General features: G+C 44.6%; 1 long non-coding RNA gene across 2 annotated transcripts in view; it reads right to left on the reverse strand.

The window, feature by feature from the left end:
• Positions 1-271: 271 nt before the first annotated feature.
• The window catches only part of LOC118015078, a 103,063-nt gene continuing 83,583 nt past the window's right edge, over positions 272-19,751 (reverse strand). For both annotated transcript variants that reach the window (XR_004680516.1, XR_004680517.1), the window contains one exon: positions 272-1,105. This is a non-coding gene — a long non-coding RNA (uncharacterized LOC118015078). The remainder of the gene's footprint in view (positions 1,106-19,751) is intronic.

A 19,751-nucleotide genomic window follows, 5' to 3' on the forward strand; every position in this document is an offset into this window, starting at 1 on the left:
AACTATTAAGAAGAGTTCACATTTATAGACTGGAATATTTCTTTGTGAACTTTCTCTATGGGTGTCGTAAGAAAAGAAAAGGAAAAGGAAAGGACTTTAAAAATGCATTAAGACTTTTTACCCTGGAATGATTATTTAGAAGTTACTTTGGTTTTTAAAACTTAATATTCATTACTTTCAAATTCAAAATTTGTGCTTAAGCTTTTACATTAAATATATCCATTTATTATTCAATTTGTAAAGCTAGTAAATTGATGTCTGCTTCACTTGGTTAATCATTTTAAACTGCGTTTATTAATTTAATAATTTGAATATTTTTTCCCAAACACATCAATTTTCTGATTAACAAAGCCTCCCAAATTCTTAAGTAATTCTCATAAAACTAATAAACACATCCGGTAAGCGGTAAGTTTTCTTAAAAGTTCCAATATAGTGTATAAACTTTAAAAGGATTTTTAACTTAAAATCAAAAGTCTTAATAATTAGTCAGTTACATACTTTAAATCTGCATTGCAAGGTTAATTTTCAGATACTTTATTAAACATCAAGAATGTTTCTATTAAATATTATTAAATATGAGGAGTATTTAAAACATCACACATTAGAGACATTTAAAATACCAAATATGTAGATTCTTAAACAAAAATATAACACCATGAGGTTTGATTTCCTTCATTATCTCTCTATTTAATTCTAAATCTTCCCAGGATTGAGAGATGCATATTCACTAAGAAAACAATTATGTCATCCCAAGCAAATCTAGGAACACCTTCCCAAGAAATGTCTGGGTTTACCTTCTTAGCTAGGAGGTTTCTGTGTGATCAGAGTGTCTCTTGGCCTCTGGGTCTTCCAATTCTTGCCTTCTCTCTCTAGTGGCACCCAAAAGGCAGGGTTCAGCTTTTTCTCTGGGAGGGTAGCCAGCCAGATTCCAGTTCTATATACTTTCTTCTTGCCACCTGCTTCAAAGCTGGTGCTTTCCCTCTCTCAGGATTCCCGTGTACTCAGGGAGCCTCTGGAGGCCCTAATCTCCTGCCTATAGGCCTGGCCCAGGCCAGGTCTCCTTGATAACCCACTGTGGTCTGAACCTCTTTGATCCTTCATCGCCCTGCAGTGGGAAGAAAAAATACATAGTTAAGATTAAAAGCAGTCAACAGAACTTCTTTTAGGAGAAAAAACTGCCTCTGGCTAAAGACCTGGACTTAGCACAGCACTTTCTCAGGCCATTTTGATTGTCAAAAGGTAGTCCTGAGGGCATGGCAAGAATGAGTTAGGAGTCAAATGGCTTGACATGACTGACAAGAATAAACTTTGAGTTCCAGAGGGCAGCCTGAGAGGGAAGGGGAGAAAAATCAAGGCAAACAGGGAGAGAGGGGAGCTGAGCTCAAGGGTAAGGATAAGGTGGGCTGGTGGACCCCGTGGGGAGGGGCCTGTGAAAACTCCCTGTTGTTGGGAGTGGTGCCTGGACCAGTGAAACAGGGTGACGTGATGTTCTCGGCAGTTCGTTCTGCAGTGTTGCCCTCTCTGTCAGGACTGTAGTGCTGTCCTAGGAAAATTAACCCGAGCTGTGGTTGGATCAGAGGGAGAGACTGAGGTAGAGAAGAGTTGGGAGCCAATCCCAACTGCCCAGGAATTGAGATGTTAAACATGAGTGAGGTGTTGACTGGATGCAAGATGCAACAGATGCAAGAGAGACTCAGGGGCATCAGTAAGAGTAGGAGTGGAAGCCAAAGTGAGAGAGACTGGTGAGATCCTTCACAGACGGAACGAGGTCAGACAGTTGGCGGTGGGCTGGGCGAGAAGGAATGAAGAGGGTAGAGAGTGTAGGGTGGTCCTGTCGAGTATGGATGCTGGAGCCTTCGGCGGGGGGCGGGGGGGGGGCTGCAGCCCGAGGGGATAGCACAGCGGTGGTGTGTGAAATGGTGTGAATGCGTGAAATGGTGTGAATGCTTCCGAGGGACTGAACCTGGAGAGGAAAGGGCAGCCTGCGGCACAGGCCTTTGAGAGCTCTGCACATCAGAGTTAGCGAGATGGGGAAGTGAGAATGAACCTCTATGAAAAACGGAGAGAAACAGCGTGAAAGAGAGATCTGGGATAGTGCCTAATCGCAGAGACCTAAGAATAAATGAAATGATCCTAACATATCTGATTCAGTTTCTGCAATTCAGTTTAGTTCATCAGCCATGTATTAAACATCCTTTGTGTGCTAGACCCACAGAATACAGACAGCCCGAGGCTGTCCCAGTCTCTCGATCCCCTCAGCCTGCCTCCCGTGCCAGGCCCTGGGCCCCTGCCTCTCATAATGACAGATAAAGGTTCCTAGTTTCTATTTGGCTGCTACAGAGAGGCCTCCCTCAAGGACCTGGAAATAAGGTCGAGTCCTTAAACTCTGAAATCCACACTTAAAGGATCAACGCAAAAGCTGAAAGGATGGCCTTCGCTAACAGGCCTCTTCAGTCACTTCAATAAAAGAGTAATGAGAGGGAGCACCCAGACCAGGAGGCAGGGGAAGGGGGTGTTGGTCAGCCAGGGAAGGCAAAAGGGGATGACAGAGGCTAGCTTGGGCAGTGACTACCCCAGCTTCGGCCCGTGGAGAGGGGACATTAATGAACAGATTTCCAATGGCAAGCCCATTCCCGACATGGGGGTAGGGGTATCACATTTTTTTAGCCTGATTCCGTGAGTTGCTTGATTTATCTAGCTGCCGTCGTTCTGATTCTTGTTCACCTCCAGGGGTAGGTCTCTTTGCAGGGAAAGAACACACTGGTCTCTCACACTCTGGGGAAACCAGTCCTTAGGAAAGTTCTAGTTCTTATGTAGTTAATCTGTTGATATTTTGACTTTATTCGTTTTTTAAGAAAGTTAGTTAATTCGAGTCAGCCACTAAGAGGTGGCTCTGTTCTCAACATGCTGATGAAATCAGGTTTCAGGATCTGCCAGGTTGAGTACTCCTACCAGAGCTGGGACTGGTACCTTCACTAAGGGGACATCCCCGGAGACTGCTAGTCTTTCCCATTATTTCCCAGGACACGTGGTAACAGGGTATGATGATAGGGAGCCACAGCCCACCCTGAGGGTCCGGGGGAGGGTACTCAGAGATGATAACATCTGAGGTATATCTTAAAAGGCTGAGTAAAGGTTTGCAGATAAACAGAGATGTGCAGAGCATTCCCAGCATAATCCAGGGCACAGAGAAGAGAATTAGCATGGTGAGTTGTGGGAATAACAAATTTAAGTTGTGGGATGGCTGGAGAAATAGATAAGGGTTACATCAAGGAGAGTCTTGAATCTCCTGGGTAAAAGGCTGTCATTTGAGTTTTTAAAGCAAGAGAATGACAGGGCAAATTTGGTTTTGCCACTCCAGCTCTAGGGTTCAATATGATTTCAAGAAGGAGCTAAGCCAGAGGCAGTTAGGAGGCTACAGTCCAAAAGAAAAGATAGTTATGAATTACTGTAGTGCAAAAGAAACATTTCAGAAGCAAATACCAGCAGGATTTAATGTTTGGACACACAATGTCAAAAGGAAGCTTCGATAAGGGAGATAGAAGGCTAGGAGGGACACCCAGGTTCTGGTTTGGGTATCCAAGTAGATAGCAGTGCCATGAATTCACATATGAAACAGAGGGGAGGGCATCCCAGGGTTTGTTTTCTAGAAACTAAGAGGTGAGGGATTACGTAGAGTGAACATAATGTTAGTTTTGAAAATGCTAATTTTGAGGTGTGTGTGAGATTTCCAAGCAGAGATGTTCAGGATTCAGTTTTATATAGTTTCTGGGTTCTCAAGAGGAAAAGTCAGTGCTAGACTTAAAGATTTGTAAGTTCTCCCCATAGATGTGGTCGTTAAAGTCTGAGACTGGATGAGCTTGCCCAGGCAAGACAGAGGACAGTGGTCCAAGGAAAAATTTCTAGGCAGCAACTTTTAGTGGGGAGGCAGAGGAAGAATCTGTGAAGAGGAACAAAAGTCCTGAAACCAGAAAAGGAGAAGCAGAATGGAAGAGCTTCAGGAGTCAAGGGAACAATTTCAAGGAAAGGGGGCAACTCTTAAGAGAGATCCAGGAAATAAGAACTTGAAAGTGCCCATTGGATTCTGCACAAAGGGAGTCTTTAGTAACCCTGGGCACGATGGTCCTCCGGGTGTGCAGGAGTGAAGAAATGGGGAGGAGGTGAAGACAGAGTGTGATCATTCTTTCACATGGCTTGCTGAGCTTCTCCATCCTGAGATGCTGGTGTAGACCACAGTCATTTCAGGGGGGTGCCTTTTCTTCCTGCCTTCCCTCTTGCCTGGGAGCCAAGTGATTGAAAGCAAGAACCCTAAAGTAGACTGGAGAACCCCTAAGACAGATACCGGTAGAGGATTCAGGGGTGATCCTTTCCCCAATGTCACTCCACTTTCACTAGACACTTCTAACCCTCTGCATCTTTTTGCTTCCCTCCACTTGTGGATGATTCCAGTCTCTCATTTCACCAGAGATCCCTTCCCATGGGGGAAGCAACAACCCAGGGGGCTCCACAGAAATGATTATAGCATCCATTGAGCCAATCTCGCTGGGGAACAAGAGCGAGACCATCTGTCAACCCTCTGAATCAGCATGCTTTCCTGAGCCCCATCCCTCTTTAGGTAGTGCCCCTGTTCTGATTTCCTCATACTTTGCCTAGCCCCCCAATTTCTGGGGTCTAGAGAGTCATAATATTATTAAATATGAGATTCCCCATTATTCCCATGGGGTCCAGGCTTGTTCCTGCTGCACCCCCACTGGACAATGAGGGGTTTTCTGGAAGAGAGACAGAGAATGTGACTTTGGACCTATCTAAAATGCAGTCCTCTAACTTCAAGGTGAAGGGGGGCGCCCAGGATGTCCTCCTCTCCTGGGTCAAATTTGAACTCAATTAAAACGGTGTGTAGAATTATTCTAAAGGAAGGCTGGTCTTTCATCTCAAATCTCCCTGGGCTCTTAAAAGCAGGGAAAAATGAAGAAGTAGGCCCCTTCCCTTCATCACTGTTGGGTCCTCCCCACCCTGCTCCAGGCCTCAGCTGGGATCCAAAGTCTTCCCCATTTACCACCAACATGGAAGGAAAAGGGAGGTCTACTTAGCCTATAGCTTCGAGCAGATTCTGGAAGTTCTGGTCCAGCCCACAGGGTGTGACCTCTTACCTAGGCTCTTTAAGTTTGTTAGAAGGCAAAAGAGCAGGAGGTGGTAGAGAACACAAGATTCACTGATGGACCTTTTGTTTTTGGTATGAAAGACTTGAACAAGCCTGGAAGCAAAGAGCCAATGGACTAGAGAGACTTCAGACACAGGGGAGAAAAAGTTAATGATGGAAGGGGGTCCTGGAGGAGCTAGGAGGGGGTAGATGATGGGATCACTCACACAGGGTCTGGCTCCAAACAGGACGAGAGACTCACTCTTGGAGAAACCAGCAATGCTGATGTCCCAGAGCTGGGTGGGCCCAAGCTCATAAGACATTCTTGGGGGAGGTCATCTGAGTTTTAAATGGATCCTCAGTTCTTTAACGAACTAGGGAATGCTTACTTGGTGAGAGCCATTCACACATATTATTACATTTAACCCTTACAACAACCCTATGAGGTAGATATTGTTCTGACTTCACACTGGAGGAAGAAGCCTCAGAGAAGTTAAGCAACACGTCCAAGGGCACACAGTTTACACAGAGACCTGGGCTTTAAATCCAGGCCTGTTAGCACATGCTGTCTATACGGCCCTGTGTGACCCCACAGCACCTTAGAGCAAAGCAGAGGGAGTTGTGCCTGTTGCAGAAAGCCCATGTGGGTCGTATTAGGCTACAGTGAATCTTTTAATCTCTGACATCATCAGAGCGGTGTTATCGGCCTAGGTGTAGAGCTTATTCTGGAACCTAGGTTTGGATTCTGTTCTGGATTCTAGTTTATCTAGAAATTTGTCCAACTGCAGCAAACAGCACAGGCCCATGTAGGACCTCAAAGAGTCAGGCAGTGCCTGGTTAGAATTTGAATTAAACATCGGCAAACAGGGCGCCTGGGTGACTCCATCGGTTAAGCGTCTGCCTTTGGCTCAGGTCGTGATCCCGGGGTCCTGGGATCGAGTCCCACATCGGGCTCCCTGCTCAGCGGGAGTCCGCTTCTCTTGCTCCCTTTGCCCCATCCTGAGCTTGTACTCTCTCTCTCTCAAATAAATAAATAAAATCTTTAAAAAATATCAGCAAACGATCTCTAGATTTTGTATCTTATATTCATTACAGAGAGTCTTTGTGATGGTCAAAAATGTGGGAAGGGTAGAGAAAATATTTGCAGTCCTGGAACTTCTTAACCAGTAACCATAACTAAATCCCATGAATTAAAGGATCGTCTCTCAAACTGGTAATAGTGGCTGCGTCTAGGAAAAAGGACCTAGGGGATCATCCAGGGTTTAATGGTCTATGTACATATATTATTGCATCGAATACATTTAAAATTGTATGTCTACCTGATGGCACAGACTTGGTTATTAAATGCAAAGTCCTCAGGGAACACCACCAAAAGGCAGGACTTTCACCTGCCATGGTTCTCCTTACGCACAGGTTCTAGAAAAACAGACACCACCAACCCGAAGTGTAACAATCTTGCACTGCTGCTCAGGGACGCCCACACCAGCGTTGCCTCCGTGGAGCAGTGGGGAAAGGTGGTGCAGGGAAGACTCCGTTTTCTTGTGGAACCATGAGTGTTCCAGGACTGAGTGCTGGGAGGGGAAGGGGGTTTATGGGCTTCCACGGCTGTTATGTAGGCTGTTCCCGAAGTTTGACCAGAGATCAAGAGATTAAAGGGTTGATGATGCGAATGCAGGAACTCAGTGATAAGAGAGTAAGGATGCTCCAGGGAAAGGTTTAAAGAAAGTGTCTGGAAATATTGGAAAAGATGGCTAAAAGGGTAGGTTGGAGCCAGTTTGTGGGAACTGTGTACCTCCCTATATGTTCTACCTTTTCCACGAAGTCACTCGGAAACGTCAAGAAAGAATTTTGCTTTCCTTTGCCTTGATGAGCCTAGACTTGGAATTCCATTAGCCACCCCTTCCCACCTCTAATTTATTCTAAAATATTGGCTTTTATTCTAAAAGCCCTGTGTGTTGGGCTCTGTTCTAGGTTCTTAGGAATATAGGGGTGAATAAGAAGGAGGAGGCCATTCCTCTTTGCTTTCTGATGCAAGCAGCTAGAAAATAGAAAATATCAGGTATTACAAAAAAACGAAATCAAAACCAGAGTGACGAGTTAGAGAGAACGTGCAGGCTACTTTAGATTAGGATGGTCAGCAAAGGCCTCTCTGAGGAAGTATTATTTAAGCGAAGACCTGATTGAGGAGAAGAAAGTGGCATTTGAAGGTCTGTGGGATGAGCATTCTAAGGCAGAGGGAATAGCAAATGCAAGCTCTTCCTAAGCTGAGAAAACAAGTAGGACAATGGCTGGAGTGAAGTGAGCAAGGGGAAGGAAGGTTGGGGGAGGAGGCTGGAGAGATGGCCTCCGACTGGGGTGAGGAGTCTGGATTTTACTGTAAGGGCAATAGTGAGCCACTGAAGGTTCTAGATAGAAGACAGACATGACCCTATTAATGGATCAATAGCTCTCTTTGGCTATGATGTGGAGAAGAGATTGTAGAGGGCAGAGAATGGAATCAAAGACATCAGGAGGTTATTGCAGTAAAATTCAGGTGCCCGGCTTGAGCCAGGCGAAGCTAGAGGTGGAAGGCGAGAAATGATGAGATTCTGGATCTGTTTGGGAGACAGAGTTAATCAGCTTGCTGATAAGTTAGGTGCAGGGGGTAAAAGAGAAAGGAATCAGGGATCATTGTGAGGTTTAGAACTGGGCAACATGAACTTTCCTAATTTGCAGCTGCTATTATATACTTCAAGAAAACTTAAAATTTTAGGGGTTCAGTTGGTTAAGCCTCTGCCTTCAGCTCAGGTCATGAGCTCAGGGTCCTGGGATCGAGCCCTGCATTGTCATTGTTCAGCTCCCTGCTCAGCAGGGAGTCTGTTTCTTGCTCTCCCTCTGCCCTTCCACCTGCTTACACACACACTCTCTCAAATAAAATCTTTTTTTTTAAAGAAAATTTAAAATTTTATATTTTATTTTTTATTTTTTTTAAAGATTTTATTTATTTATTTGAGAGAGAGAGAATGAGAGACAGAGAGCATGAGAGGGAGGAGGGTCAGAAGGAGAAGCAGACTCCCTGCCGAGCAGGGAGCCCGATGCGGGACTCGATCCTGGGATTCCAGGATCATGACCTGAGCCGAAGGCAGTCGCTTAACCAACTGAGCCACCCAGGCGCCTGAAAACTTAAAATTTTAAATTATAAAAGCAATATGTATTCATATAGAACATCTAGAACATATAAAAAGTAAAATAGAGAAATATGAAATATTCGTGACCCCATAATTCACACTTACTACTAATCTTTTGGTACATTCATTTATTTCTAACCTTTTTATTTTATTTATTTATTTTTTTAAAGATTTTATTTATTTATTTGAGAGAGAGAGAATGAGAGAGAGCACATGAGAGGCGGGAGGGTCAGAGGGAGAAGCAGACTCCCTGCCGAACAGGGAGCCCGATGCGGGACTCGATCCAGGGACTCCAGGATCATGACCTGAGCCGAAGGCAGTCGCTTAACCAACTGAGCCACCCAGGCGCCCTCTAACCTTTTTATTTTTGAGGAAAACATTTTCCCATGTAATAGAATAATACATATTAATTAGGAAAAAATACAGAAAAAATAAACATGAAAATTAAAATCACTCAAGTATAACCAGAATTAATATTTTTGTGAACAATATATATATACGTAGTCAACTTATTTTGAACATTCTTAATATCTCGCTTTGTATCCGGTTTCTTAAAATTTTTCTTTGCCATGAACTTTATCTCATTATCACCAAAATTATTTTTTAAATATTATTTTATTGGTTTGTAGGCACTTATTCTTGATCTCTATGAAACTGTCACACGAGCCACACCTTACTAAAGGTCCCCAGGTTGCTGAATTTTAGGAAGTTTGCCTTCACATTAACCTTCTTCCCCTCCCATCCCTACTTAGAAAGAACTGACTCAAACCTTGCACTTGCTCAGAGAAACCGAAGCATTACACGGGGTCTTCTCATCCCGACCCCCTTGAGCCACCCCTCTGCCGTCACCACCACCCCACCACCACCACCAAGGAGTAGGGCAAGGCTGGCAGAGCCCTTGGGGGTGGCCTGCCTGCCATCATCATTTGCAACACAAAAGGAAAACATACCTGAATGTGTTTCAGGTGAATCGCTGCGTGAGCTCTCAAGTATAGACTTTTTTCTGAACGAGTTCCATCCAAGTGACTAGCTTGAAGGCACAGGCCCTCCCAACATTCCTGGAACCATCTGCTGATGGCAGGGGTGGGGCATGCCCACTCACCGTGTAAAGGCACTCGAAACACCCCACCTCATGCCCCAGGCCCCTCCTCAAGAGGGACACGGGTGCCTTCCTCCTGGTCTCCCGCCTCGTTCCTCTGCTCTCACATCGACCCTACTTCTGGCCTCACCTTCCTCCAGCCACCTCGCCACCTTCCAGGGGGCATGAGCTAAGGCTGATTGCTATTACTCGCTCAGTTCAGGGAGGTCGATGAGAAAGCCCAGCGCCACCTGCTGAGAGGTGCTCGGTGCCTGCTTCAGGATTAACCTACCGATGGATGGATGGATGAAAGATACACTCTTCATTTGCATCATTATAATTACGTTCTTCCCATAGGCAGAGAGTGCCACAGTTGTTAGCCCGAAGAGAATTTGGTTTATTTTTAAACTACAGATGAGTCTGAGTTTGTATAATCATCAGAGCCCGAGCGACTGCCACAGCAAACATGCTTCAGCTGCATGAGTCTGAGCAGCGGCGGAGTAGAAAGCTGATGGATAATAATACTTTATATTTGTGCCACAGGATACGTTTCCGTGCTCGCTCTCCCAAATTATCACATTTGCTCCTGACAACAACTTGTTGAGACGGGCAGAGTTGATATTTTTATTTCCAGTTGACGGGCTTAGTTCATCAAACATTTATTGATCCCTTTTTATATACCTGGCCCGATGCAAGGCATGGAGGATCTCGTGGGGAGGGTTGTACAGTTTCTACCCTCAAATTGCTCACAGCCTAGTGGGAGACACGGATACAGCAGCTCACTAAAGGATGATGTGGTGAGCAGCGTCCAAGTGGCAGGAGCAAAATGTTACAGGCACCCAGAGGGGGGAGTAGAGTGGGCAGAGAGAAGGAAATGTCACTGAGGGTCTCGAAGGGCCAGGTCCTGGGCTAGGGCCTTACTACTCCACGTGTGGTCCGAAGACCCCCAGCTCTTATGGTACCGGGGAGCTTGGTAGAAATGCAGAATCTTGGGCCCCACCCCAGACCCACTGATTCAGAATCTGCATTTTCACAAGACATTCGGGATACCTCTGTGTCCATTAAAGGTTGAGGAGCATGAGGCTAGGTGATTCACAGATTTTATTTCCTTCACAACCCAGTGAAGTAGATATTACTCGTCCCATATTATAGGTAGGAGATGGACTTACGTAATTCTGTCCATGTCGCACAGCTCTGTCATGGAGCTGGAATTTGAACTCAGAACCCAAGGACTCCAGGCTGCATTCAACTACTCTGTATGGTTTGTGACTCTCTGGGAGTCTCAGAGAGGCTCCACAGAGGAGGTGATGTCTGCGCTCAACTTGGGAGGAACTTCTTCAGAGGAGGGAGGGCATTCCAGTCAAAATACCACTTGAACGAATGCTCGGTAGGACGCTGGAACAGAGCCGGTCATGGGGTGTGGTGCCAAGTAAGGTGAGCAAAGATGATTGGAATCAAATTATAAAGGGCTTTGAATGCCACCCTAAGGAACCGAATGCCTCCTGAGCAGATTTGGCAGCCTGCTGCGGAACTGGGCAGGTTGGTTGTGTCCAAAGTGTAACTCTACCACTTGCTGGCTACACAGCTTCAGGCAGGTTGCAGGCTGAGTTCTCTGGAAGCAGACCCTTAGACAGAATCTGGAATGCAAGATGGAATCAATGCCTAGGAGGGGAAGAAGGAGGAAGCAGGGTTGGCCAGAGGAAGGAGTCAAAGAGCCGCCCCACAGAGTCTCAGGGAAGCTCTGGATTGAGGACGGCCTGTCCCAGCTGTCCTGTTTCAAGCTGAAATGGCCAGGCCTGCATCCCCACCGTGCCCAGTCACCAGACGCCCAGGCAGGACGTGAACTCGGATGATGTGGGTCTTGCAGCTGGGCAGACCCTGAGAGAGGACGCTGCCTGGTGATAGGGGCATGGCAGGTCCTTGCCTCTGTGTCTTCCCTTACGTCTGCATTTCTGTCCCTTCGCCGGCAAAATGGAAATATTAGTCATAGATCCCTCATGGGGTAACTGGGGGATTATATGCCTGGCATGTAGTTCAGGATACTAGTTATTATTACCTGCCCTGATGAGATATTCACTGTATACCTTCTCCTTTGGGAGGACTCAGATTTTGAAAATCTGAGGAACATAAGAGGATGTCATGCCCAATTCCCAGCTTGCCACTGAGAATTCTCACCCTTTCCCCCAGTATTCCAGGTCTCATCATTTCTCAGGACATCCTGGTTGAGTGAAGTTGTGCTAGGCAAAAGGAAAGATTCGGGGAATTTAAAGCAGGGGAATACCATGTCAGACTTATGGTTTGAAAAGATCTTGTGAGTTGAATCATGAAGGATGGACTAGAGGGTGTATTATCTGGGTGTACACTACATTTCTGTGACACAGAAACTCAAAGTAAGACACAAACAAGAGAGTTTTGTTCTTTCTGAACGTGTGTGGTCCAAAAGTGTCAAAAAGTGAGTGGTCAAGGGCCACAGAGATGGCACTACTCTATGAGGCCACTCAGGGACCCAGGGTCCTTTGAATCTTATTGATCTACTATCCCCCAGGACAGTGGTTCTCAGCAGCATCAGTTTCACCAGGGAATTCATTAGAAATGAATATGGATGGGATCCAGCAACCTGTGTTTTAATAAGCACTTCAGGTGATTCTGATGAACACTCAAGTGTGAGAGACACTCACCTAGGACCATGTCCCCATCAATCAGGTCAAAACTGTGTGACCAGCCTATGGGAAGGTGGAAAGAAAGTCAGAAGAGGGCAAACCATTTCCTTTTCAAAAAAATGCCTATGAGTTGAATGCATCACTTCTGCTGACCTCCAATTGGCCTGAACATAGTCATGTGGCCACATGGTTTACCCAGCTGTAGGGAACCTTGGGAAATGTAGTCCCTAACTGGGCAGCTTATATCCAGCTAAAACTAGAGGTTCTCTACTAAAGAAAAATCAAGGAATGAATTCCGGCAGAGAATTAATAGCCTTTGTCATTATTGTGTTGGGACAGGCAAAAAAGTGAGGGGCAGAGCTAAAGCAATGGGTATATTTTGGAGAGAAAGGAATGTAGGATTTGAGAAATAGATTCTCTTTTGGTGACTGTTTTAATCTTATGGTGAGAGAAGAAGGAGAAGCGGACAGCTCCTAGGTTTCTTGGTAAGTAGACACTGATCACATTAATGGGGCAGAGATTCTAGGGGAAGCGAAAGGGGAGGAGAATATAGCCTTGATACTAAACGTAATGAATTTGAGATGACTGAAGAATATCCAGGTAGACATCCAATTCTGTAGGCAGTTGGAAATACTTGTCCAAGGACCCTGGGGAGGGTTGGTGCTAGAGACAGAGACTTGGCCAATTCCATGGTAGTTGGAGCTTGGATAGGAGTAGGACTGCCCCATGTGACATGAAAAGAGGGATCAGAGGTGAGCACTGGAAGAGAAATAAATAAAGATTGATCAGAGCGATAGGAAGGGCAGAGACCAGGAGATTAGAGAGGTCAAGGAAGAAGGAAGGAGCCTTTAGGTCAGGGCAGATGCTCGTGCCAAATGCTGCAGCAGTAACGCATAGGACCAATGGTCAGAAGCGATCACTGGTGACAAATGAGAAAAACTGAGACTCAGCTTAAAGGATATGCCCAGGGTGCCATAGCTGGTGGCAGAGCCAGGACTAGCTGTGCCGTTCTGGGTCTCGTCTTCCCATTAGAAGGGGCCCCGGCAGCCACTGTTGCTCTCTTCCCAAGACTATGCCTATACAGAAAGCCTCAGCATTCTCCCTGACACCAGGCTGGGCTATAAAAATTGTCCTCTGGATTGTGGCCCTCTGTCCATCTGTAGGACTAGTTTCCAAAATTATCAAGGTTCTTTCTGCCTCCTGTTTGCTTGAGCTGAGCCACCCGGAGTCTAATTGTGACACACCAGCTTGGTTTATGGGCTTTTTTTTTTCTTCCCAAGCATTCCACAGTCCTGTCGCCTTTGTCCTTGTGGTGTACCTTGCCCTGCATCCCAGCTTCAGAGCCATGCAAAATAGTTGTCACACCCCTCTACCCACATGTCTGTCAGCCCACTGCTGGAAAGAGGAGGCTGATGACTAGAAAGACTGACTCAAGTGCAAATCCACGACACTGCTGATCTTACCTGCCACAAATTTTTGAAGTGTAGGCAGCTTGATTTGCTAAAGGTGGTGGACCCCTGGGTCAAGGACAAAGCCCACCGAAGTGATCTTATGCTCTAGGCTGCCTGTTGGTTTTGAGGTTGATCTTGGAGTTGGCACCATACAAAGTCACTTATCGCCAAAATGCTCAATTTGATTTTTATTATTTTATATTCCTAAATCTTTGACAACAGTGCATCAGGGGGCTTTCGAGTTAGCTGAATTCTATGGCAGCTTCCAGCATCCTGCTCCTGGTGAATATTTTTGCCTGTTGGAAGGACTCTGCACCTACAGGCAGAGTCTACCATCTGCCATCTACCATCTACCAATGGGCTCATTGTCAATCCTGAGTCATGTGCTGATGGTAAAGTGGCCCCAGGTTTTTGTATATCTTGTGAGATCCCCATGGGAACACAGTCATTACAATACAGCAGTTCCTGTCTTGAGTACTGTCGATAGTTTTATTTTTTATGATTTTATTTCCTATTATTATGAAATACTCTTGATAACCCAAAACAAACATATTCACCCATTCCACATTCCTTGTCTCATATAAGAGCATAACTTCAAAATCTAGATCGAATAGACTGAGATATGTTATGCAGCTGTGCACACTTGTAACAGGTGAAACAGACAATTGACAGGACTCTGTCAATTTCAACATGTTGGATGACCTTGAGAATTTAGTGATTTCCTATGACATAGAACAAAGGTCAGTAGTTGTCAGCAGAAACCAGGCTGAAATACCACTAGTAAATACTACTACTGGTTCTAAAATATATACTGAATCAGCTCACACTTCACTTTCTGCTGCTACCACCAAAGTCCAAGCCATCATGACACTCTCCCGATGTGGACTATTTGACCCCCTCCACCCATTTTCTACATTGAAGCTGGAGTTGTCTTATAAGTAAATTGGATCATGTCTTTCATCTGCTTAAAACTTATCTGTGTTCCTTCTTATCTCAGAATAAAATCCAAGCTCATCCCCATGGTCTATGAGGATGTATGCGATCTGGCCCCTGTCTGACTGTCCCATCTCATGTTATACAGCTCTCCTCTCCCTTGTAATAATCTGCCTGCCCTAGCTCTCTTCCACCTTGTAATGATCTATCCATACTGACTTTTCTCTTTCTTGAACACAGGGCCACCATGTGCAGATGTGTGGGTTGTACACTGTGGAACTCCAAGAGGGGCATTCAGTAGGCTGCAGGGTAAATGATGCCCCCTGGAAATGTGCAGTATGGCAGCCCAGCTTATACATGCTGAGCTCTTTCCCACTGCAAGGTCTTGGTACTTGCTGGTCCGTCTGCCTGGCATATCCATCTGCACAGCTGGCTCCTTCTTGTCATCCACAGAACAAATATTCCACAAAGCACTACTCCATACCAAGCAGAACTGGCTACAGTTTGCAGAGCCCAGTGCAAAATGAAAATAAGCTCAGTCTCAGCTTAAATGTCACTTTTCCAGAGGGGTCCTTCCTAACCACCCAAGCCAAAGGAACCTTCTGATCAGTGTGTGAAGGCAAGCTAAGGACCCCTTTCCTTTCCAGGTAAAAACATAGCATTTTAAATTACAGTTGAAACAAGGATCCTTGGTTCCGTTAGCACTGTGATTTTAGGCTGAACATCCAATCAACATAAAAGGTTTTGTGTTTCTCTTTAATGAGATTTTGGGCAGGTTCTCATTTTTCTATAAGTTGGTCTTGAAGGCAATGACAGGCCTCATAAGCCGAGGAGAACTTTGGTATGCAAAGATCAAAAAGGCCCCATTACAACATTATAAATTGAAAAATGATACTATGGTTGGATTTTTTTCTAATAAAAAACAACACTGCACATTTTATGGAGATAAGGATTTCATATATAATAACGAACTCAATTATATTTTAAAGTTTAGTAGGAATTGCACAGTTACTAATTAGCTAGCATGTATTTCCCTCTGCCTTCAGAAGTTCAAGTTTTTGCTTCGATGAATTAAATCAAAATTATTTAAGTATAATTTTATCCTTGAAAAGTCATAATTTGGTTGCTTGTAACACTGTGAACTTTCTTATTTAAAAAACAGTTAGTTCAATATAGATTTATTGCTTTCATTCGTAAGACATTTATTAATGTTGGATGATAAAGTTCCAAGTATGATATTTGACTCAGAAAAAAGGATGCAGAGAACAGCTTCTTTAAATATAAGATCTCACCTTGTTATGAGTTTCTCTTCTACTCCCAGGAATCTAATACACTCTGCCTGAATAACAGGGGAAGTAAAAAGTTTAAGGATCTGTGACAGCGAGATAAGGCAAGAACATGTAATTTTCAGAGAGCCTGCCATTCCCACCATCATCCTCTGACGAAGCAACACCATATGGGGCCTCAGATACGGTTTTCTGAAGTGAATTACCCTTGGGTTACTGCCAGAAGCAAAATAGTAAAAATGCAACTTCCTAAAGGCACTCGTAACCAAGGGAGAAACAAGTTTCTGCCCCAATTTTTGCTAATTTTGTAAAAGCAGCCATTTTAAGAAAAAAAAAGAAAGAGAAAAGAAACAGGCTTAAGAATGATAGGCGTTTATACTTGTGTGATGTAAAGAATGATGTAAAGAAAGGCACCACCTGCATATGGTGCCTCACTCAAGACGTCTCGTCCTAGACTAAGTTGTGAAGGAAGGGAACTCCGACTTCCTGCCTTCTTGCTCCGCTTGCTTTCAGAGGAGTATCCGATAAACTCATCTACACTAAAGTATAAAGGACTAATGATGATTCATGGATTACCTTCTATAGGAGTATTTGCTTTAAAGTAGGGAAATAGATTCTTGGCCAAATAGCTGAAAGTTGGAAGTTTTCATGGTAGAACTTCCACAGAGCCCAACAGTCATCCATAGACCAACTATTCGGTCTTGAGAGAGATGTCTGTGTTTGCTAGTCCTTGTCATTGCTCGCTCTCCATTTCCTCTCTCTCCTCCGCCTCTGCCTCAACTCTTTGGTTTGGAATAACTTTAGATTTACAGAGAAGTTGCAAAGATAAGACAGACAGCTCCCCCAAATCTCTTACCCAGTTACTCCTAATGTCAACATTTTACATTATTATAGTCCTTTGTCAAAACCAAGAAACTAAGATTGGTCCATTACTATTTGCCACACTCCAGACTTTATATTAGGGGTTCACCAGTTTCTCTAGTAATGTTCCATTTCTGTTTGAGCTGATGCATTTAGCCCACTCTCTTTTTGTGGAGACACCCAGTCTCCTCAGGCTGTCATGCCCAGAACTCCACAAAAACAGCTCCCACCAAGGTCATCAGTGACCATCATTCAGCCAAAGAAGCCACATGGCAGACAGCAAGATGCCAAAGCCTTAATTATCATATGATCTCACGCATATGTGGCATTTAAGAAACAAAACAGAGGGGGGGCGCCTGGGTGGCTCAGATGGTTAAGCGTCTGCCTTATGTGGCTCAGGTCATGATCCCGGGGTCCTGGGATTGAGTCCCACATCGGGCTCCCGGCTCAGCGGGGAGCCTGCTTCTCCCTCTGACCCTCTCCCCTCTCATGCTGTTTCTCTCTCGCTGGCTCTCTAAAAAATAAATAAAATCTTAAAAAAAAAAAAAAAGAAACAAAACAGAGGATCATAGAGGAAGAGAAGGAAAAAAAGTTAAAAAATATACAAAACAAGACGAAATCAGAGAGGGAGACAAACGATAAGAGACTCTTAATCACAGGAAACGAACTGAGGCTTGCTGGAGGGGAGGGGGGTAACTGGGTGATGGACATGAAGGAGGGTACTTGCTGTCATGAGCACTGGGTGTTACATAAGAATGATGGATCACAGACCTCTACTTCTGAAACCAATAATACATTGTATGTTAATTAATTTAATTTAAATTTTTAAAAAAGGGGAAAAAAAGAAAAAGAAACCTTAAAACCAATAGTGAAAAAAAAAAGATGCCAAAGTCTTTTCTCGGTACTCATTTCAGCGTCTTCATTGGACACGGCAGTTCTCTTCCTCCTTCTGAGAACCCTGTTGCTTGACCTTTCTCTTGGCCATCTTCCCACCCACTGCCCAGTTATTCTTGGTTTCCCTTGTTCATTCCTCCTATTCTTCCCTCCTGCTAAGCAATGGAGGGACCCCAGGCTCAGCCCTTGGGCCTCTTCTCTTCTCCATCAACACATTCCCCGGGTGTTCTCATCCTCTCACATGCTGGTGAAAGTCACCTCTTTGTGATGACTCTGGTTCTTTGTCTCTAACCTGGATCCCTCTGAGGAACCCCCAACTGACCTACCTACAGCGGCCACTCAACATTTCATTTGCATGCTAATAAGAGTCTCAAACTCACCCGTCCCACACTGAGCTCTTGACTTGTGCCCTTGAACCTGCTCCTCCCCTGGTCTTCTCCACACGGCAGCTCCATTCCACCAGGGGCTCAGGCCAAACATCTTAGAATCACTTTTGACTCCTCTTTTTCTTTTATACCCCACGTCCAATCCATCGGCCAATCCAGCTCTGCCTTTGAAGCTATCCTGATTCTAACCACTTTTCACTATATCCACTTCCATCCTCCTGGTCCAAGTCACCATCTTTCAACCTGGATGACTGCAATAGCCTCCAAACTGTTCATCCTGCTTCTGCCCTTATCCTGCTCCTGCATCCCCACCACCCCAATTTATTATCAATATATGGATCCTTTTTAAATGCAAGTCTGATCATGTTAGTGCTTTACTCAAACCCTCCAGTGGCTTCTGTTCTTAGTCAAGGTAGAATCCAAAGCCATTACTGAGACTACAAGGTATTACATGACCCGCCTCCTCCCCTCACTCTCTGTCTTAATTACCTACCATGCTCTCTCCTGTTTACCCCTCACTAGCCACACTCACCTCCTTGCTCTTTCTTCAATTTACCAAGCACATTTTGCCTCAAGGCCTGGTACTTGCTATTGCCTCTGCTTGGAATGTTCTGCCCCTAGATGTCTGCCTGACTTGCAGGGCAGGAAGATAAGGTAACAAGGTAGGGGGACCAGGTCCTCCAGGTTTTCCAGGGACTGTACTGATTTTAAAAGTGAAAAGCCTTGGGGTGCCTGGCTGGCTCAGTTGGTTAAGCGACTGCCTTCGGCTCAGGTCGTGATCCTGGAGTCCCGGGATCGAGTCCCGCATCGAGCTCCCTGCTCGGCAGGGAGTCTGCTTCTCCCTCTGACCCTCCCCCCTCTCATGCTCTCTCTATCTCATTCTCTCTCTCAAATAAATAAATAAAATCTTTAAAAAAAAAAAAAGTGAAAAGCCTTGGGGCACCTGGGTGGCTCAGTTGGTTAAGCGTCTGCCTTCGGCTCAGGGTATGATCCCAGGGTCCTGGGATAGAGTCCTGCATCGGACTCCTTGCTCAGCAGGGAGCCTGCTTCTCCCTCTGCCCCTCCCCCTGCTTGTGCGCTCTCTCTGTCTCTGAAATAAATAAATAAAATATTTAAAAAATTTTTTAAAAAGTGAAAAGACTTATATTCTAGGAACCTCTTCAGTTCCTGGCAAACGGGGACAATTGGTCACCTAGCAGGGGTAGGTGTGTGTAGGGGGTCGCAAGCATTTAATACATTGGTCACAGAAGGTCTCATGGACAAGGAGACATTTGGGCAAAGGCTTGACAGAGGCGAGAAATTGGGTTTACTATTCCTTAATGTTGTATGATTCCTGGGTGTCTGTCTACAAAATCTGTTGAGCACAGATAAAGGAAACCCCAATGGTTATCAAAAATACATCTTAAAATGTTGTTTTTAATGATTGAACTCTCAGATTTTATGAGATCTACAAAGAATAGTGGCCAATGAGGCTTTAGAGCCCAGTAAACTTAGTCTTGGCTCTACTGCATGACCTTGAGCAGGCTATTTAATTTTTCGAAGCCTGATTTTTCTCATTTGTAGGAGGATTATAAAAACCCCGAGTATTACAAAAACCCCAAGGATTATTGTAAAGATTAAAAGAGTTATTACATATAAAGTATTTCGAGCCATTCTGGCACATCACAAACACTCATTTATAATCCATTATTTTTTTTCTCACCATGTTTTTGGTGGGGCATCGATATTACTTAATCTAAATGCTATTGTGTGCAGGACACAGTGATAATCAAGACCTATGGAAAGGGAGTTATGGAGGAAGAAGGCTATCAAAGGGGGGCATGAAAAATAAGAGTTAATTTAGATACATTTATTTATTTATTTATTTATTTATTTATTTATTTATTTATTTATTT

This window comes from Mirounga leonina, unplaced genomic scaffold (genome assembly GCF_011800145.1).
Source record: "Mirounga leonina isolate KUSES-001 unplaced genomic scaffold, KU_Mleo_1.0 Mir_165, whole genome shotgun sequence".
NCBI classification, from domain to species: domain Eukaryota; kingdom Metazoa; phylum Chordata; class Mammalia; order Carnivora; family Phocidae; genus Mirounga; species Mirounga leonina.